Below are 22437 nucleotides of genomic sequence, written 5' to 3'. Positions count from 1 at the left end.
CTTACCCCATCATTTGCGCAGACTTTGGACTCCTGCTGGCCTCGCAGAAGTTCAAAAGCAGGAAATGCTGAGGGGTGTGTGCAGCCTTATCCAATCATAGTTCATCTCACACTGAACTGCTCTGGGCTGTGTGTAGCAGATTGAGGGAGGCAGTTCTCCCCTGTATGGCTTCAGATGATGTCACGCCTCCTGGGTAATGCACCTTCCCAGTCTGTGAATCTGACTAAGACTGAGCAGAAAATACAGAGCAATATGAAGGTTGAAAGCTAACAAATAATAATAATAAAGGCAGGGGGTGGTTTATCATGATGGGGTTTATCATGACAGGTACTCTTTAATAGGTTGTGCACATCTGTAAGCAGGTTCCATGTAGCAACTTTGAAGGACTCTTGGTGACACACATCGCCATTTCAAGGTATCCCTCCCTGCAAGTAATCTGTATCTCTTAACCTCTTAAGGACCACGGATTTTTCCATTTTTGCACTTTCGTTTTTTCCTCCTCACCTTGTAAAAATCATAACCCTTTCAATTTTGCACCTAAAAATCCATATGATGGCTTATTTTTTGCACCACCAATTCTACTTTTGCAGTGACATCAGTCATTTTACCCAAAAATCTACGGCGCAACGGAAAAAAAAAAAATCATTGTGCGACGAAATTTTGGGGGCTTCCGTTTCTACACAGTACATTTTTCGGTAAAAATGACACCTGATATTTATTCTGTAGGTCCATACGGTTAAAATGATACCCTACTTATATAAGTTTGATTTTGTTGTACTTCTGTAAAAAATCATAACTACATGCAGAAAAATGTATACGTTTAAAATTGTCCTCTTCTGACCCCTATAACTTTTTTATTTTTCCACATATGGTGCGGTATGAGGGCTCATTTTTTGCGCAGTGATCTGAAGTTTTTAGCAGTACCATTTTTGTATTGATCAGACTTTTCAATCGCTTTTTATTCATTTTTTCATGATATAAAAAGCAACCAAAAATAAGTTATTTTGGACTTTGGAATATTTTTTGCGTGTACGCCATTGGCTGTGCAGTTTAATTAATGATATCTTTTCATAGTTCGGACATTTATGCACGCGGCGATACCACATATGTTTATATTTATTTTTATATACATGGTGTTTTTTTATGGGAAAAGGGAGGTGATTTGAACTTTTATTAAGGAAAGGGTTAAATCACATTTATGAACTTTTTTTTTTACACTTTTTTTTTGCAGTGTTATAGGTCCCATAGGGACCTATAACACTGCACACACTGATCTTATACCCTGTTCACTGCAAAGCCATAGCTTTGAAGTGAATCTCAGGCTTGGAGCAATCAATCGCCGAGGGGACACGCCGGAGGCAGGTAAGAGGACCTCCGCTCGTGTCCCAGCTGATCGGGACCCACATTTTCACTGCGGTGGTCCCGATCAGCCCCGCTGAGCAGCCGAGAAGGTTTTACTTTCGGTTTAGACGCGGCGTTCAACTTTGAACTCCGCGTCTAAAGGCTTAATAGCGTGAGGCACCGCGATCGCTGCCGCGCGCTATTAGCCCCGGCATCAGATACATGCCGGGACCGACCCCCGTGACCCCGCGTTATATCGCGGGAGCCGGCCAAGGACGTAAATATACGTCCTTGGTTGTTAAGGGGTTAAAGGGGTACTCGGGTGGAAAACTTTTTTTTTTTTTTTTAAATCAACCATTGCTAGAAAGTTAAACAGATTTGTAAATTACTTCTATTAAAAAATCTTAATCCTTCTAGGACTTATTAGCTGCTGAATACTACAGAGGAAATTCTTTTCTTTGTGGAACACAGTGCTCTCTGCTGACATCACGAGCACAGTGCTCTCTGCTGACATCTCTGTCCATTTTAGGAACTGTCCAGAGCAGCATATGTTTGCTATGGGGATTTTCTCCTACTTTGGACAGTTCCTAAAATGGACAGAGATGTCAGCAGAGAGCACTGTGCTTGTGATTCAGCAGAGAGCTCTGTGTTCCAAAAAGAAAAGAAGTTCTTCTGCAGTATTCAGCAGCTAATAAGTACTGGATGGATTAAGATTTTTAATAAAAGTAATTCATCAATCTGTTTAACTTTCTGGCACCAGTTGATTTTAAAAATGAAAGTTTTCCACCGGAGTACCCCTTTAGGTTATAGCTGGGTGCATGAAACACATGGAGACATTAGGCCTTGCGGAGCCTTAGGCCAGGTTTACACAGCAGAATGTCCGTGTGGAATTTCACATGAATCTTCTGCACGGACATTCTGCAGCCGCAGAGTCTCGCTGATTTAAATGGGATTCTGCTGCTCTATTCACATGGCAGAAAATGCATTGCGCATTTCGGAGCGGTCCTAGAGCCAGAATGTTCTCCGGTGCTCTGTTGTCAGTGCAATGTGTGCACAGAAATTTTCCATGCGGATATTCCACCATGTGAACATAGCCTTAGGCATTCTGTGCTTCTGCATGGTACCTGTGTACAACACTGAACTGTGGAGATAATTTGTTCTAGAAAAGATCTTGATAATCTGGCATCTGACAGAGCTGGACATGATTTTTCTGTTGCTTTTCTATGCTTCTGTCTGAAATCGGCAGCATACAGAAGTGTTGTAATGCCCAGTACAATTATGTTAGTGTCTGTTTTATAGTGCCATAACAGGAAATTAAGACAGAATCCAGATCTGCCTAGTAACCGCTACTATAGTTGGCAGTATATACAGAAACTTAAAGGGGTACTCCGGTGGAAATTTTTTTATTTTTTTTTAAATCAACTGGTGCCAGAAAGTTAAACAGATTTTTAAATTACTTCTATTTAAAAATCTTAATCCTTCCAATACTCATCAGCTGCTATATACTACAGAGAAAGTTCTTCTTTTTTTTTCTTTTCTGTCTGACCACAGTGCTCTCTGCTGACACCTGTCAGGAACTGTCCAGAGCAGGAGTGGTTTGCTAAAGGGATCTGCTCTGGATTGTTCTTGACATGGACAGAGGTATCAGCACTGTGGTCAGACAGAAAAGAAATTCAAAAAGAAATGAATTTTCTCTGTATTATACAGCAGCTGATTAGTACTGGAAGGATTAAACATTTTAAACACAAGTAATTTACAAATCTGTTTAATGTGTACTGTACAGGACCCTGAAGAAGCTCCTGTCCTCTACATAGACAGCGATTACAGCTTTCTGCAGCTCGTTCTTACTTTTATATGTAAGGATTTGCTTTATCTATATTAGTTATCTACTTATTTTTCTTTAATCCCCACTTTTTCCTATTTTTGGATGACATTTTGGGGGCTTCAGAACCAATTACCAGGTTTCCATAGAGTTATGGTCTCAACATACAATGGTTTCAACATACAATGGTCGTCCCAGAACCAATTAATATTGTAACTTGAGGGACCATTGGATGTCCTCTCCATTTCAGGTAACCTGAGCAGTACTTCACTGGGACACAAACCAGGACCTAGAATACAGATGGGCCTTCAGGGATATAAAATTGCAAGTGCCTATGAACCAAAAAGGCAGTTTTATCTGCCAAAACATAATATTATATTGAGACGGTGGCTTACCGTATTTTTCGCCGTATAAGACGCACTTTTTCTTCCCCAAAACTGGGGGGAAAAAGTCGGTGCGTCTTATACGGCGAATACACCCCTATCGCGGCGGTCCCTGCGGCCATCAACGGCCGGGACCCGCGGCTAATACAGGACATCACCGATCGTGGTAATGCCCTGTATTAACCCTTCAGACGCGGCGATCAAAGCTGATGTCACGTCTGAAGGGAAAGTGACACTAACCTGGCTGTTCAGTCGGGCTGTTCGGGACCACCGCGATTTCACCGCGGCGGTCCCGAACAGCCCGACTGAATAGCCGGGTTAGTGCTTACAGGACACCGGGAGGGACCTTACCTGCCTCCTCGGTGTCTTCTCCGTTCAGGGATCCCCTGTATGCCGGCGCTCTCCTTCCTCGTCATCACGTCGTCGCGTACGTGCGTCGGCGTGCGTAACGACGTGATGGTGGCGACAGAGAGCGAGGATACCCGGCCAGCAGCAGAGACGTTCCGGAGCGACGGGGACGCGGCGGCAGCGATGGAGCGACATCCAGGGCAGCGGTGACGGGTCCGGAGCGGCGGGGACACGTGAGTATTACCTCCTATGCAGTGGTCTCCAATCTGCGGACCTCCAGATGTTGCAAAACTACAACTCCCAGCATGCCCGGACAGCCAACGGCTTTCCGAGCATGCTGGGAGTTGTAGTTTTGCAACATCTGGAGGTCGCAGGTTGAAGACCACTATTGGGTTCAAAATCTTTATTTTTTTAGATTTTGCACCTATAAATTGGGTGCGTCTTATACGCGGGTGCGTCCTATAGGGCGAAAAATACGGTGAATAAAGAAGCACTGATCCCTGGCTACAGTGTGATCTTTTTTTCCCTTTAATTTTGACAGGAAGGCACAGGGGGCATTCGAAATTTAGAAAAAAATTGATTTTCTCTCTGCAAAGACCACGCATCTACTCAATAAAGGTAGAAATGTTGAAACCCCCGAAAAGTGTAAAAAATAAAAAATAAAATTAATAAACTTATTTGGTATCGCCGCGTGTGTTAATGATCCCTTACGGTGAACGTAAAAAAAAAAAAAAAAAAAGTCCAAAATTGCAGCTTTTTTTGTCATATTCTATAAAAAAAAATATTAATAAGTTTTATATACACAAATGTGGTATCAATAAAAAGTACCACCGCTTATACGGAAAAATGGAAAAGTTATAGGTCATCAAAATAGAGGGATTTTAAACATCCGAATTTGGTTAAAAAGTTTGCGATTTATTTATTTATTTATTTTTTTTAAGCGCAACAATAATAGAATATGATGTAATCATAGCCATCATTTTAATTGTATTGACCCACAGAATAAAGAACACATGTAATTTTTACCGTACATTTTTTGGTTGCACCATACATTTTATGGCAAAATGAGTGATGTCATTACAAAGGACAACTGGTCACGGAAAAAACAAGCCCTCATACTAGTCTGTGGATGAAAATATAGGAGTTACGATTTTTAGAAGGCGAGGAGGAAAAAACGAAAATGCAAAAAGAAGATTCACCTGGTCCTTAAAAGGGTATTCCAGGATTTTTTTTATTTGACTATGCTACAGGGGCTGGAAAGTTAGTGTAGTTCATAATAAAGTGTCTGTACCTGTGTGTGACGGTTTTCTCACAATTCTTATGTGATTTCCACTCCAATATTTATTTTTACAAGCATACAAAATTACTGTTGTCTCAGATTTTTCCCAGCTTGCAATGCGGCCGAGACCTAACTCACTAGTCAGCTGATGACAGGGAGCCTGTCTGCTTCAATGGGTGGAGGGATCGCTTGGTGGGAGAGAAATCAATCTGCAACAGCTGTAGGCACCCTGATTGAAAACCACAGGTCTTTTTAATGGATGCAGCTCATTTATGTTTCAATGGGGGGGGGTGGCTGATGTGTGGAAGGGAGGAAGATGGAATTGTGGGATTTGTAGTCAAAAAAAGAAAAGTCCAACAGGAAATACCAGTTCATAAACAGCTAGCCACAGTGTTATGGTAATCTCACAACACAGCCATTTAGCCCCAAGACAAGCGCAGATCCTTCCTAAGCATGTCCATTACTGCCTGCCATGTACATACTAAAATCACCTTATGGGGGAGAACCCCTTTAAGGTCAAAATTGGCTTGGTCCTTAAGGGGTTAATGAGTATCCTAAAAGTTATGTCAGACTACCTGTGATGTGGAATGTGCGTGGAGCAGTTCTAGAAACGGTTAATTACAATTTTAAGTTAGGTATAATTACAATATACTCCTGCTGGATCCACTTCTGACCTTGGCTCAAAAACTACAGTGGCAGTTTTCCCAAAAAAGATATGACAGAAAAAAACCTGTGTCGCAACCTAGCTTTTTCAAATTTTTTTTTTTTTGTTGTGAATAATTACTTTGTAAAAGCTTGTGACAAAAGTGAAATATACCGTATTTTTCGCCCTATAGGACGCACCCTATAGGCCGCAGGGACCGACCCGATAGGTGTGTATTCGCCTTATAAGACGCACCAACTCCCCCCCCCCCCCCCCAGTTTTGGTGAAGAAAAAGTGCGTCTTATATGGCGGAAAATACGGTAGATCTACCTTTTGAAGTTTTCCCTGCTAACCCATAGGTATGCCCATCCATTTTTTTTAAAGAGTCCTTGCTAGTATGCCTCCGAAATCCCTTTTGATCAGTCGTAGGGGAGGTGCAGGTCCAGTGTACTGTGTCTTTTGCAAAAAATATGGTATATCTACTAGAACTTCCCTACATGCACTTATCCCAGTTTTGCATGTTGGCACTGATGCATTATCATACATGTGAAACCACTCCGCACCAACATTTTGGGCAAAGTCTGCTGGTCTGCCATGTTGATTAGGATTATGTTAAATCTTATAAGATCTGAAAAATGTATATAGAGCTTTTGCCTGTTGGAGATTTTTTCCTGCAATAAACATTATTCAGTTCTTAATAATTAACTATTAGTGAAAAGAAAACTGAAGAATGACACAAGAAAACAGTTGGTTCTGCAGTCTTCGCCTGTTCTCATTACTTGGCATACCAGCTGGGCCTGTCCATTTTTGTAGATTTATCTGTAGCAGCTAAATAATTTTCTGACAATTTCCATTTTATGCAGAACTGCGGTTGTTTTTCCCCAGGTTTAATTTTAAATGTAAAAAATGGGCACTGTCAGAATCAAAAACTTTTTATATGTTGTACATCTTGACAAAACACTTTTCCAATATACTTTATTAAAACATTTCATTTTTAAAGAAATCAAGGCTTATAAAAAAGACTGAGGATCTTCATATCATCCACAACATAATCCTCTCAATCTGCAGCATCATCTTTGTCCCAGATAAAACACGGACTAGGACAAAGTCCAAAAAGTGAGGGCGGGACTAGCACACCTCTGTGCTCACTCCTGTCCTGTCTATCAGACTGCAGCATGAAAACAGAGAAGGGGGTTACAGAGTAGACTGCAGTGATTGGATGGAGAGACCTAGTGCAGTACAGCAGACTCAGGGAGGAAGTGAAGGCATGGTGAGTGAGGGCGGGCTCAGTGCTTTTTTATGACATGTCCCTTCAGCAGCAGATCAGATGGATTTGTGAGCCATATACAGAAGCTAGACACATATTAAGACATGTTAAGAATCTCCATGACCAAGTAAGCAACATATATGAGCATACTTTTTTCTGTGGTATGACCGGTATGCTTTAAAGAGTACCTGTCATCAAACCATATTTTCTAAACTAACTCAGATTATATTTCTTAATTACTTCTAACACCCCTCCTTCCCTTAAATTGTTTTTTACAACCTTTAATAAGCTCTATATCATACTTTCTCCCTTGCTCACATTGTGTGAGCTCCCGGCAAGAGAAAGTGGGTGTTCTCCAGTAGGCGCGATGTCACTAAAGCCTGCGAGAGCTGTGCCTCACCATGCCCCACACGCACTTCCTGAGTTTGGTCTCCTGCCAGGCCAGGAGAAGACCAGACTAACTATTTGACTTGTGTCAGGGAACAGAACAGAGCCACCTAGTGGCCATATTTTTCAACCACATTAACAACATATAAAGGTTGAGAATTTTAACAGCAAGTAAGTAGTAGAGATGAGCGAACTTACAGTAAATTTGATTCGTCACAAACTTCTCGGCTCGGCAGTTGATGACTTTTCCTGCGTAAATTTGTTCAGCCTTCAGGTGCTCCGGTGGGCTGGAAAAGGTGGATACATTCCTAGGAAAGAGTCTCCTAGGACTGTATCCACCTTTTCCAGCCCACCGGACCACCGGAAAGCTGAACTAATTTATGCAGGAAAAGTTATCAACTGCCGAGCCGAGAAGTTTGTGATGAATCGAATTTACTGTAAGTTCGCTCATCTCTAGTAAGTAGCAAAGTGTTTTATAATTACATAAGGAACAATATATTAAAAGTTTAGTTTGGTGACAGGTAGTCTTTAACCTCTTAAGGACGCAGGGCGTATGGATACGCCCTGCATTCCGAGTCTTTAAGGACGCAGGGCGTATCCATACGCCCGTGGGAATTCCGGTCCCCACCGCTAGCCGGTTGGGGACCGGAGCCGGAAATCGTTCAGCAGGCATCCCGGCATATCGCCCAGGGGGGTCATTATGCCCCCCCATGTCGGCGATCACCGCACAATTCAGTCCAGCGATCTGCGGCGATTCCGGGTCAATCAGGTCTCCAGTGACCCGGTGACCCGGAATTACTGGCTGTTCGGGCCCGTCTCTGACGGCCCCGAACAGCCAGAGCCTGCAGGGGTGAGGTGGCACTGGTGCCACCTCACGATCGCCCTGATTCGTCGGCCGGATTACCGGCCGACCAATCAGGGCACCTGCTGCGGGTGTCACTCCCGCACCTGCTCCGCCCCTCTTCCGGAGGGCGTGAGCGGGTGCGGGAAGACGACCCCGGGTGCTGGGGACCCCGATCCCCGGCGTCAATGTTGGGATCGGGGCCCCAGGAGCGACGGCGGCAGCGAGGGACAGCCTGCGATGAAGCAGCAGCAGGAGGTGAGTTACAGCCTCCTGCTGTTGCTTAGCAACAGCTCCTAGCATGCAAAAAGGGCATGCTGGGAGCTGTAGTTATGCAACAGCAGGAGGCAGACCACCACAACTCCCAGCATTCCCTTATGGGCATGCTGGGACTTATGGTTTTGCAACAGCTGGAGGCACATTTTTTCTATGGAAAAGTGTACCTTCAGCTGTTGTATAACTACAACTCCCAGCTTGCACAAACAGCTAAAGTGCATGCTGGGAGTTGTAGTGGTGCATCTGCTGGTTGCATAACTACAACTCCCAGCATGCCCGTTGGCTGTCGGTGACTGCTGAGAGTTGTAGTTTTGCAACAGCTGAAGGCACACTGGTTGTGAAACTTAGAGTTTTTTTTTTACCTAACTCAGTGTTTCACGACCGGTGTGCCTCCAGCTGTTGCAAACTACAACTCCCAGCAGTCACCATGCACCGTACATGCTGGGAGTTGTAGTTTTGCAACAGCTGGAGGCACACTGGTTTTGAAACACTGAGTAAGGTCACAAACTCCGTGATACATAACCAGTGTGCCTACAGCTGTTGCAAAACTAAAACTCTCAGCATGTACAGTCTGTCAGCGCATGCTGGGAGTTGTAGTTTTGCAACAGCTGGATGTCCCCCCCAATGTGAATGTACAGAGTACACTCACATGGGCGGAGGCTTACAGTAAGTATCGGGCTGCAAGTTTGAGCTGCAGCTAATTTTCTGCAACAGCTCAAACTGCCAGCGAGAAACTACTGTGAACCCCCACCCGTGCGACTGTACCCTAAAAACACTACACTACCACAAAAAATAAAATAAAAAGTAAAAAACACTACATATACACATACCCCTACACAGCCCCCCTCCCCTCCCCAATAAAAATGAAAAACGTCTGGTACGCCACGGTTTCCAAAACGGAGCCTCCAGCTGTTGCAAAACAACAACTCCCAGTATTGTCGGACAGCCGTTGACTGTTCAGGCATGCTGGAAGTTTTACAACAGCTGGAGGCACCCTGTTTGGGAATCACTGGCGTAGAATACCCCTATGTCCACCCCTATGCAATCCCTAATTTAGGCCTCAAATGCGCATGGCGCTCTCACTTTGGAGCCCTGTCGTATTTCAAGGCAACAGTTAAGGGTCACATATGGGGTATCGCCGTACTCGGGAGAAATTGGGCTTCAAATTTTGTGGGGTATTTTCTGCTTTTACCCTTTTTAAAAATGTAAAGTTTTTGGGAAAAGAAGCATTTTAGGTAAAAATTATTATTATTTTTTTACATATGCAATAGTCGTGAAACGCCTGTGGGGTATTAAGGTTCACTTAACCCCTTGTTACATTCCCCGAGGGCTCTAGTTTCCAAAATGGTATGCCATGTGCTTTTTTTTGCTGTTCTGGCACCATAGGGGCTTCCTAAAGGTGACATGCCCCCCAAAAACCATTTGACGCTCCTTCCCTTCTGAGCCCTCTACTGCGCCCGCCGAACACTTTACATAGACATATGAGGTGTTTGAAATTGGGTTTCAAATACAAGTAAACATTTTCTCCTTTTTACCCCTTGCAAAAATTCAAAAATTGGGTCTACAAGAACATGCGAGTGTAAAAAATGAAGATTGTGAATTTTCTCCTTCACTTTTCTGCTATTCCTGTGAAACCCGTAAAGGGTTAAAACGCTTACTGAATGTCATTTTGAATACTTTCGGGGGTGCAGTTTTTATAATGGGGTCTTTTATGGGGTATTTCTAATATGAAGACCCTTCAAATCCACTTCAAACCTGAACTGGTCCCTGAAAAAAAGCGAGTTTCAAAATTTTGTGAAAAATTGGAAAATTGCTGCGGAACTTTGAAGCCCTCTGGTGTCTTCCAAAAGTAAAAACTCATCAATTTTATGATGCAAACATAAAGTAGACATATTGTGTATGTGAATAAAAAAAAATTATTTGGAATATCCATTTTCCTTACAAGCAGAGAGCTTCAAAGTTAGAAAAAATGCAAAATTTTCAAATTTTTCATCAAATTTTGGGATTTTTCACCAAGAAAGGATGCAAGTTACCAAAAAATGTTACCACTAAGTTAAAGTAGAATATGTCACGAAAAAACAGTCTCGGAATCAGAATGATAACTCAAAGCATTCCAGAGTTATTAATGTTTAAAGTGACAGTGGTCAGATTTGCAAAAAATGGCCGAGTCCTTAAGGTGAAAAAGGGCTTAAAAAGGAGTTAAAGGGTACCTATCATTTTTAATTTCTTTTATTTTACAAAACTCTGACATGTCATAAAGAGAGATCATATAAGACTTTCTATGAATATGTACATTACATGGTCAGCTTCTTAAGAGAGATAAGTTCTTATTTCAGGGCCTTGCCAAATGCCACTACTATTCCAAAGACTGGTTTCTCCAATGATCAACCATGCTCCTATATTGAACTAGATATCTAACAACACCTTAAAGGAGTACTCTGCCCCTAGACATCTTATCCCATAGTTAAAGGATAGGGGGTACCCCCCCCCCCCAAGGGAACTCTATTCTGTGCCGGATTACCCCTCCATATATCTCCCATAGACATTAATGAAAAGGGGTGTGACAACTGCCTAGTAAAGCTGGTGTTCTGAACTTAAATGTGCCTGGCCGGAGATAGCAGGGGGACCCAGCGGACCCTCCTGCAATTAGACATATTATCCCCTATCCTATGGATAGCGAATTAGATGTCTAGTGGTAGATTAACCCTTTACCTCCTTAACGACGCAGGACGTATATTTACGTCCTACGCTATCTCCCGCGATGTGACCCCGTGTCATATCGGGTCATCCCGGCGGCCATCAACAACCAGGACCCGCGACTAATACCGGACATCACCGATCGTGGTGATGCCCGGTATTAACCCTTCAGATGCGGCGATCAACGTTGATCGCCACGTCTGAAGTGAAACCTTCCCGGCAGCTCAGTGGTGAAATTGCGGCATCCCTACCTGCCTCCTCGCTGTCCGATCGCCGAATGACTGCTCCATGCCTGAGATCCGGGCAGGAGCAGTCGAGCGACAATAACACTGATCAATGCCATGCTATTGCATGGCAGTGATCAGTGTAGGAAATCAGTGTGTGCAATGTTGTGGTCCCCTATGGGGGCTATAATATTGAAAAAAAATATAAAAATAGTGTTAATAAATGTGATTTAACCCCTTTCCTAATCCCCTCCCTTTTTTGCCATAAAAAAGCTATGTAAATAAAAATAAATATAAACATATGTGGTATCGCCGCATGCGTAAATGTCCAATCTATAAAAATATATTATGAATTAAACCGCACGGTCAATAGCGTACACGTAAAAAAATTCCAAAGTCCAAAATAGCGTATTTTTGGTCACTTTTTATACCATAAAAAATGTTTAAAAAGCGATCAAAAAGTCAGATCAAAACAAAGATGGTATCGATAAAAACTTCAGATCACAGCGCAAAAAATGAGCCCTCGTACATTCCCATATGCAGAAAAATAAAAGTTATAGGGATTTTCGTTCATGTACTTATGATTTTTTCCAGAAGTACGACAAAATCAAACCTATATAAGTAGGGTATCATTTTAATGGTATGGACCTACAAAATTAAGAGAAGGTGTCATTTTTACCGAAAAATGGACTGTGTAGAGACTGAAGCCCCTAAAACTTACAAAATGGCATTTATTTTTTTTCAATTTTGTCGCTCAATGATTATTTTTTTGGGCTTTCACTGTAAATTTTTGGGTAAAATGACTGATGTCATTACAACATAGAATTGATGGCGCAAGAAATAAGCCATTATATGGATTTTTAGGTACAAAATTGAAAGGGTTATGATTTTTAAAAGGAAAGGAAAAAAAAAACAAAAATGCAAAAACTAAAGGACCACAGGTTTTTGCATTTTTGCACTTTCTTTTTTCCACCTCACCTTCTAAAAATCATAACGCTTTCAATTTGCCAATTTGTAACTTTTGGGGGCTTCCGATTCTACACAATGCACTTTTCAGTAAAAATGACACCTTATCTTTTTTCTGTCCATATGATTAAAATGATACGGAACTTATATATATTTTATTTTTTTTTGTTTTACTTCTTTTAAAAAATTATTAAATTTGTACGAAAATTAGCATGTTTAAAAATGTCCTATTCTGACCCCTATAACTTTTTTTATTTTTCTGTTTACAAGTATGTGTGAGGGCTTATTTTTGTGCCGTGATCTGTAGTTTTTGTTTTGATGGACTTTTTGATCGCTTTTTATACACATTTTTTTTTTTAGGGTATACAAAATTACCAAAAATATGCAATTCTGTACTGTATTTTTTTTTACGTATACGTCATTGACCGTGCTTTTTAATTAATATTATATTTTTTATAGTTCAGACATTTATGCAGGCGGCAGTACCACATGTGTTTGTTTATATTTGTTTACATATAATTCGTTTTTTCTTATCAGGAGGTTAAATCACATTTATAAATCATTTTTTTTTAGGGACTATTACATGCAATTCTTAGATTGCATACACTGAACAATGCAATGCCATTGCTTAGCATTGATCAGTGTTATAGGTGCTCGGCTGCTCCAGCCTACTATGGCTGACTGGAGGATCGAGGCACAGATCGAATGGTGAGGAGGCAGGTAAGGCCCTCCCACCATCCCCTCAGCTGTTCCGGAGGCCACGATTTCACAGCGACGGTCCCGAACAGCCCGCTGAGCTAGCTGGGATATCTCTTCTCCCGTTTTAGATGCTGCAATCATCTTTGATCGCGGAATCTGAAGGGTTTATACCGGACATGAGCCTTGGTTTCTGGTTGCTAATAGCAACCGGGACCCACTGGTATGAAACACGCTCAGCTCCTGAGCGCACTTCATATAAGGGGAGAGGGCAATGGACGTAAATATACATCCATTGTCCTTAAGGGGTTAAAAACATGATATGCATGCTTTCTCTGGTTTCAGTACATATTTGTTGGAAAAACAGTGCTGCTAAATTTTGAGGAAAAAAACTAAACCATGACCGCTATGCAAAATATATTATGAAAAAAATATATATTTACCAAGTTATAGTAAGACAAGTAAGTTCAGACAATATGCCATATCACAACCACTCCAAGAAAAAGATCTGCTGAACCCTGCCTCAAATCTGTTCATTCATTTTTATTCGTTGTGATTGGACTGCGTGCAGCAGCTGCATATTTTTGTTTTGTTTTTCGTTTTTTTTTCTTCAAAAGAAGCTGTTGTACAGAAGGCTTAGAACAGCTTTTATAGAAACCCTATGGGAAATTTCCTATGAAAAGTCTGTACTGTATAGATACAGAATTCTAGAAACCTTAATATGAAGTTCATAAACCAAATGCAAATACGGCTGAATGGATGATAATTATAATAATCAAATTGCTTCCGTATTAATGCATATTAGTGACAATACATACACTATATGGACCATACTTACCCAGCCATGCCTTTATGGACTGTGCTTTGTGCACTGAAGCACAGTCATGCTGGGACTGAAAAGGGTCAAACTCAATTTATCCCCTGAAAGTTGAAAGTATACAATTGTCCAAAATGTCTTGGTATGCTGGAGATTAAGATTTCTCTTCACTGAAACTAAATTACCAAGGCCATACCCTAAAATACAACCCCATAACATTATCCCTCCTCCAACAAACTTTACATTTGTCACAATGCAGTCAGGCAACGTTCTCCTGGCATTTGCCAAGCTCAGACCGGTCTATCAGAGAAGCATGATTCATTACTTCACAGAACATATTTCCTAATGTTTCCTAAGTAGTGGCTGTTATAAAGCCGTTCCTTCCCTTTCACTCAGTATTCTTTTGTACAGCCCAGCATATAATGTTGTGTGAACTTTATTGTAAATGACCAGTTTCCTAAACATGTAAAATTAGGGCACTTGTAGCAGTGACAGGTAGACAATAAGTGTGCACATTAAAGTGAGAGTAGGAGTATGCTAATCCCTTAATTATGTTTTATCTAGGATCATGTCTTATTTAATTAGTCTAAAATGGCAGTTTATTGACTCTAATGGATTGCTACTCGCTAATATATCAAAAAAAGGCAAAGGGGGCACGGTGCCGTATGGTTCTATAAACAGCATGTGCCAAATGATTCCATTTTTGTTTTATTCTCTAGTCAAACTTACTTTTTAAAGGTAGATGCTTTTGAAATATGTTTCGTCTAATTGAAATGTTTTTAATTTACTCTGTATAAGTTACAGAATGACATTTAAAGGGGTATTCTGTGGAAAATAACTTTGTTACCTACTTCTAGGGGATGGGCTATCAAAAAAACCCTTTAAGGTCATCAGCCTGGGCTTTGGGTTAGAAGAAAAGGCACCTTGGACTAAGCTGGTTAATGAAAGTCTCATCCTTGATAAATAGAATAGGGGGAGAGGTATAAGCAGCAGAAAGAGAGAAGTGCTCATGCCGCTGTACAGAACACTGGTGAGACCTCACTTGGAGTATTGTGCGCAGTACTGGAGGCCGTATCTCCAGAAGGATATAGATATTTTGAAGAGAGTTCAGAGAAGAGCTACTAAACTAGTACATGGATTGCAGGATAAAACTTATCAGGAAAGGACTTTAACATGTATAACTTGGAAGAAAGACGAGACAAAGGGGATATGATAGAGACTTTTATATTCATACACGGTAAAGGAGGAGAGTATATTTAAAAGAAGAAAAACTACCACAAGAGGACATAGTTTTATATTAGATTATATTAGGTTTTTGCCATAATATCAGGAAGTATTACTTTACTGAGAGAATGGTGGATGCATGGAATAGCCTTCCTGCAGAAGTGGTCGTTGCAAATACAGTGAAGAAGTATAAATGGGCACTGTCATGAAAAAATATTTTTGATATGTTGTAGTACTTAAGTACTACAACATATCTCTCATATACTTTTATTTAAAAAAATGCTTTTAAAACATTTTAAAAGCAAATTGAAATTCGGCCACTTGGGGTCGCCCTTCTAGTGGCCGAATGCAGTGCGGAGTGACGTCACTGCAAAATTCCGACTGATTCCGGCAGGGCATCAGTCGTAATTTTGCGCAGGCGCAGGAACATCCAGGGCTGCGCATCGTCTCCCTCCGCACTCGCCGACGGCCCTGCTACATGGTACGGGGGGGAGGGAGGGGTGGTTTTACTCACAGAGCGGCAGGAAGAGGCTCCCCTGCACCGTCCCTCCCACATCGGCTCCCGGCTCACTCCTTCCCCCATGAAGCTCCTGTCCTGGGTGCCTCCAGTTGTTTTACCACTATAACTCCCAGCATGCCCTGACAGCCAATAGATGTCAGGGCATGCTGGGAGTTGTAGTGGTGAAACAGCTGGAGGCACCCTGTTAGGAGAACTAAGGGCGGAAGTTGGGCCCCCCCAGCAGGCATCAGTGACGTGGTGCCTGCTGGGGAAGTCTGCCTGGTAGTGAGCACACTACCAGGCAGACTAAATGGCATTTTTAAAATAGTAAAAAAAAAAAATAAAGGCAGGGAGGGTGTTAGGGATAGAAGGGCAATAGGCAGGGACAGAAAAAAAATAACATGATGGTGGGAGCTACCCTTTAAGCATGCATGGTATAGGCCAGGGGTCGGCAACCCGGCGGCTCTTTTAAGCCTTTACTGCGGCTCCGCGAGTCTGTCCCGGTCCCGGTCACCCTTACCTTTACGTTTACTCACCTGCCCTGGTGCCATCGGAGCGGAGACTCTTCTTCCGGGGCCGCGCGGAACCTCACTGTCATGTGACAATGTAACGTTACATGACAGTGACGTCGCCGGCCTGCGCGCTCAGTCGAGGAGCGCCGCCGGGAGAGAAAGACGCCTCGCGAGGAGCTGGTGAGTACCATTACTCACTTGCTTAACGCCTCACCCCGCAGCAGCGTTAATGGCGAGAGGCCTACCGCTGCCATGTGGTGAGGGGTAGCTTAACCCCTCACCAGGCTCACCCCATGGCAGAGGCAGCGTTAACGGTTGGTTAACCTCTCACCCCGCGGCAGCATTAACACCCCCTCTCCCCAGCCCGCCCCAGGCCTGGGCCTAAAAAAAAGCCCACCCCAAGCCTGGGCCTAAAAAAAGCTCACCCCAGGCCTGGGCCTAAAAAAAGCCCATCCAGGCCTGGGCATAACAGTTAGGCCCAGGCCTGGGGTGGGCTTTTTTTTAGTTAGGCCCAGGCCTGGGGTGGGCTTTTTTAGTTAGGCCCAGGTCTGGGGTGGGCTTTTTTAGTTAGGGCCTATCTAAAAAAGCCCACCCCAGCCCTGGGCCTTACTAAAAAAGCCCACCCCAGGCCTGGGCCTAAAAAAAAAAAAACACCCCAGGCCTGGGCCTAAATAAAAAAAAAGCCCACCCCAGGCCTGGGCCTAAATAAAAAAGCCCACCCCATCCCTGGGCCTAAACATTAAGTGAAAGTCCTTTTTTTCTTCAGATTGACAGCTGACTGCACAATCCTGTATATATAGCATTAAGGTAAGAAACAATATATGCAGTGTTATATTTGTTTTAAATGTTGCAATGGTTTTGCGGCTCCCAGTTTTTTTTTTCTTCGGAAACGGGTCCAAGTGGCTCGTTTTGTCTTAAAGGTTGCAGACCCCTGGTATAGGCTTAAGGCTATCTTTAATATAAGAAAGGGTCCGGGACTATTCATAGTATTCAGATAATTGAGCAGACTAGATGAGCCAAATGGTTCTTATCTGCCGATATATTCTATGTTTTTATGAGCAATGTCATATAAAGTTGCTTCTTGTCAGTGTAGGAGAGCAGTGTTAGGAAGTGGGTAAGGTAAGGATATACTGTGGCTAAAACTCTGATTTAGATATCTGTTATGAGAGCACTATGACTGACATGTATTCCTCTATGGGGGATATATTGCTGGTACTACCATATGTATATTCTGTTTATGTGTATGGCAATCCCCAATCAATATAGTTAGATGTCATTTTCTGGCCTGGTGCTTGAGAAAATAAGTACCTCCTGATTTTGCGGTAGTGTTTCCTCACTTGTCACCATTTGGATTATGTTCTCTGCTCATTTCTGAGTGCTTTCATTTGTGTAGCTCATTGGGAAATATATAGATGATAACATGACTACATACTGTAGATGCAAATAAAAATACATTAGTAAGGAACATTTCACTCCTTGATTTGATGCCTCCACCATATAGCTATGATGGATGCCATAGACTTTAACATAGACTCCCATGTTAAACAAACAAAACAAAAAAATCATAACCCCTGTGGTATACAATCTTGTTCTGTCTCCAGCTTATACAACAGTGGTCTGTGCTATTCCATCTAGCAGAAAAATGGAAACCAAGATGGAAACACCCGGCTAGATGACTAAGGTCTAAAAATATATTTGCCATATCCATTGGGAGAATAGTTGACACGTTTGACAAAGATACTACAAAAATAAAGAATGCCTCACATCCACCATGTGTATTTTGATCTACTTGCTTCTCAGCATAATTTCAAAAACTAACAGGTTGTTAGTATACATTTTGATCAAAAAGTACAAACCTACTTGCCACGTCAAGGCCGCCTAGTTAGAGTGGGTCCCTAACCTAACACTGGCGTAGCGCTGGGCGGTGACCACTGCCTCTGTGAAACCAAGCCCACAGGGGGAATGGCCCAGTGGCCAGGCAGCCTCGCTGCTGCACGACCAAGCCCCTGGCTCGGGGCCACCCCACCCCACAGACAAAGCATCACAGAAACAATTGCTGCCACAGAGCACCACACCAGTGTGAACACCTACAATTTGCTCCCTACCAGAGGGCTGGGAGAATGTTAGGAGGAAACCCTTATGCAATCTCCTGCTAATTAAAAACGCCTGGACCGAATTGGTGGAGTGGAGTGCTGGCCAAAGAAGAGGGGAGAGACTACAATTGTACAACAAAAATAGAGAAACACAGCCGCACATCCACCATTTGTATTTTGATCTACTTGCTTCTCAGCATAATTTCAAAAACTAACAGGTTGTTAGTATACATTTTTTTTTTTTTTTAAAAGAGACTGCATATGGGTTTCCTCCGAGCATTCTTCCAGCCCTCTGGCAGGGAGCACATGGTAGGTGCTCACACTGGTGTGGTGCTCTGCGGCGATCATTGTTACTGTGGTACTTTGTCTGTTGGGTGGTGGGTCATTCCTTCAATGGGCTTGGTGTCGCTGGGGCAGTGGTCGCCGCCCAGCGCAACGCTAGTGTTAGGTTAGGGCCCCACTCTGACTAGATGGCCTTGACATGAAGCGTGTGCTTGTACTTTTTGATAATAATGTATACTAACAACCTGTTAGTTTTTGTTTTTTTTATGCTGTGAAGCAAGTAGATCAAAATGCAAATGGTGGATGTGTGGCTATGTTGCTGTTTCTCTATTTTTGCTTCACATTTGACAAAGGGACACCAAACAAATTTGTGGTGTGAAAAGAGCCTTACCATTGGTTTATATAACTTTGCAGTGGTCTGCCATTAACACCAACCCATATTATTACATCTGTGATTTTTCTATTCTTCCAAAAACTGCTTGAATTATTTTCTCTCCAGACTGAAAAGTGATTATTTTGCAGATGTAATGGTCCAGTTATCTTTCCTACTGTAATGTACCAAGCATTGAGCCGTGTCATTTTGTCTTCTAAGATAACTACTAATCTATAACTGTAGATCTTACGCTTGTGTGTAATGTGAATTCTATTGCTACCATTAATACTGGACTTTGAGACTGACAAGCTAATGCATGACTGTATAATCCAGTATAATTTCCACTCAATTTTATTTAGAATTGAAAGAAATTCTGCAATTATGATATTCTGTGTATAGTACACCAATCTATTTAGGATGTGTTCCCTGTTGTGTCATGACTTTAATTTAAGAAAGAAGCATTGACACTGTCTTTGATCCACCTACAAGATCCAAATGGTCATTGACAGACTATTGTCAGTAATAGGATCCTTTCAGGTCCAGTATTTTTTTAAAGCAAAATTCTGGAAATACTGGAAAGTTTCCTAAAACTCTTGATCACAAAGCTAAAATGCCTTGGATTCATCTCACATTCATTCTGATGACAAAATGGCTAGAATCTTAGAAAGTCTGATTCCAGTTGATTTCATTTGAGCTGCTCTTGTATTTAGCCTGTTAGCCTGTTCTGTTATTGGCCAGTCACACAGCAAAAAATATAAAGGGAACCTGTCTCATGGTAAATGCAGTCTAATCTGTAGGCATCATGTTATAGAGCAGGAGGAGCAGAACAGATTAATATATAGTTTTATGGATTTCCAGGATAACATGTCATTTATTGATGTAAATCTCTGATCATTCTGGGTTAAATTGTCATGTGGGTGGTCCTACTCAGTGATTGACAGCTGCCTGTGATTGTTTTATTTATTCATGTATCCATGAATAAATGACATGTTATCCCAGAGATTTTCCCCCCAAAAAAACTACCGTATATATCAATCTGCTCAGCTCCTCCTGATCTATAACATACTGCCTACAGATTAGACTGCATTTTAAATGTGAAAAATTCCCCTTTAAATGTGTTTGGTGGAGCACTGTCCAGCAGAAATAAATTTTTTAACACTTTAGAAAGATAAGGCTCAAAAACAGCATGCAAACACAGCTTTAGACTTAGTGTTTTTAGTTTGTATTTGGTTAGCATTTTGATTAATATTGTTAGCCAGGTATAGAACAGACACAGAAAAACTAAAATAGGTAGTTTTGCATCTTTTCCTATTTTTTGGACCCACTCCTGTTTTTTGCAAATATAGTTATATGCTACAAATACCAATATGCTACATGTGATCCCAGCCTTATTGTATATGTCCATCTTTTCTCAACAAGTCATTTTTGAATCTCATATAAATTATGATAAATAGTTGTGTAGTTGTGTACAATGGGTAAGAGTTGGTGCCACATGGAAGGGCTGCTCAATTTAATTGTAAACCAGGGCATTTCATCTGCAGTGAAAGTAAGAAGTGCATTTGATAAGTGACATTGCACATAGGTTAGCCTTGTTAATAAGTAGAACATACATATCAAATAGGAACCACGTAGCTCATAGTGTAAGTGCCTCTTTGTTCTCACTAGATCTGTGGAATAATAACATAATGTTAATAAATCATAGAGAAAATAAAACATGATTATACATTGCGGTATATTAGTCAGTGTAAATGGTATAAATCAAATATTGTCCAGATCAAATAAGTAATTGGTTCATAATGGGCCTAAACAACTTTTATACTGGGAAATGGTGGTATAATTTGTCATTTTTGGATCCTAAATGTTGTGCTTCTCTGTTTCTTCAAGGCTTGTTCTTTCTGGCTAGAATATGCCCAATCACTCACTGTACAGAAGAACTGCTCCAGTCAAATAAACGGAAGGGAGGGGGTTGACTGCAGGTCTATGTACAGATAAGTGGCTAACTATTCTTCTCAGGATTGATGGGGCCCTATGATCATAAGTAATGACGTATCTTGGTGAAGATGGGAATGCCTTTTAAATACTATTAGTAGTCAGCACTGTGTTCTTACTGAGCCCCCCCGAATCCATAGAAACATAGAAAATGTCGGCAGATAAGAACCATTTGGCCCATCTAGTCTGCCCAATAAAATGAATTCAATCAATCTGGCCCTATCTTATATGAAGGATAGCCTTATGGCTATCCCATGCATGTTTAGGTTAAACTCCTTCACTGTATTTGCAGCAACCACTTCTGCAGGAAGGCTATTCCATGCATCCACTATTCTCTCAGTAAAGTAATACTTCCTAGAATCTGGAATGGGGCATACCGGTACCCCCTGTGTCCTTAAGGGGTTAAATATGCTCTCCTCCTTTTACCGTGTTGATTCCTTTTATGTATTTAAAAGTCTCTATCATATCACCTCTGTCTCTTCTTTCTTCTATACATGTTAAGGTCCTTTAACCTTTCCTGGTAAGTTTTATCCTGCAATCCATGTACTAGTTTAGTAGCTCTTCTTTGAACTCTCTCTAGAGTATCTATATCCTTCTCGAGATATGGCCTCCAGTACCCTCCAGAGGGTTTTTACACCCCAGGTGCATTATCTTGCACTTATCCACATAAAATTTCAGTTGCCAGAGTTCTGACCATTCTTCTAGTTTTCCTAAATCCTTTTCCATTTGGTGGATAGAAAAGGATTTAGGAAAACTAGAAGAATGGTCAGAACTCTGGCAACTGAAATTTTATGTGGATAACTGCAAGATAATGCAGTGCAAGTTTAGTTTAGTGAAAAATTTATTTATTTTTTTTCTCCCTGACATATTGTGGTTTTTCATGGTATGGTAAACACTGAATACATGTGTATGAGTGGCCTATGTGGTGATGTTTCCTGGCATTGCCAACATGCATTTTGCCTTTTAAACTCCGTAAGGAGAGCTTCTGTGTGGCCACAGTTAAAACAACATATTCTAGTTTCTAGTAATTTGCTTTACAGCTGCTGCAGCTAAAAGCAAGCCAGGAATGCTTAGAAAAACAGTCCCCTCAAGGATATTTTCACTACAAACGAAGAATTCCTTTAAAATGCCAGCTGCAATTTCAAATGTGTTCTTGTTTTTAATAATTTTCTTATACATTATTAGTTTGTATTGTTTGACTTTTAACTTTTACCCATCAGGTAGTTTTATAATAAATCCTCCAATGAGGCTGCGATACAGATAATATTGATATTGATCCAAGGATTCATCCACACAGAGACTAAATTATATAAAAATAAAATATACCTTTTACTGATATCCATATAAAAATTTCATTACAAATTGATAACAAAATATTGACATAGTGATAGACACCTAAAAAGATAACAAAAATTGTGAGTGGCCCACAGGGTATGAGGAAAGGGGATAGGGTAACAGGTGAATATCCTAGCACTAGC

General features: G+C 41.5%; 1 protein-coding gene across 4 annotated transcripts in view; it reads left to right on the top strand.

Moving 5' to 3' along the window:
- KLF12 (KLF transcription factor 12) overlaps positions 1-22437 on the top strand; it is a 247079-nt gene that overhangs the window by 12555 nt on the left and 212087 nt on the right. For 2 of the 4 annotated variants that reach the window (XM_056555515.1, XM_056555513.1), the window contains exon 2: positions 20855-20946. The exons of the other annotated variants lie outside the window; for them this stretch is intronic. The gene's annotated coding sequence lies outside the window, so the exon portion shown is untranslated. The remainder of the gene's footprint in view (positions 1-20854; positions 20947-22437) is intronic. 4 annotated transcript variants of the gene reach the window in all.

The sequence above is a fragment of the Hyla sarda genome, chromosome 2, assembly GCF_029499605.1.
Source record: "Hyla sarda isolate aHylSar1 chromosome 2, aHylSar1.hap1, whole genome shotgun sequence".
Classification (NCBI taxonomy): Eukaryota; Metazoa; Chordata; class Amphibia; order Anura; family Hylidae; genus Hyla; species Hyla sarda.
This window is presented reverse-complemented; position numbering and strand designations above follow the sequence as displayed.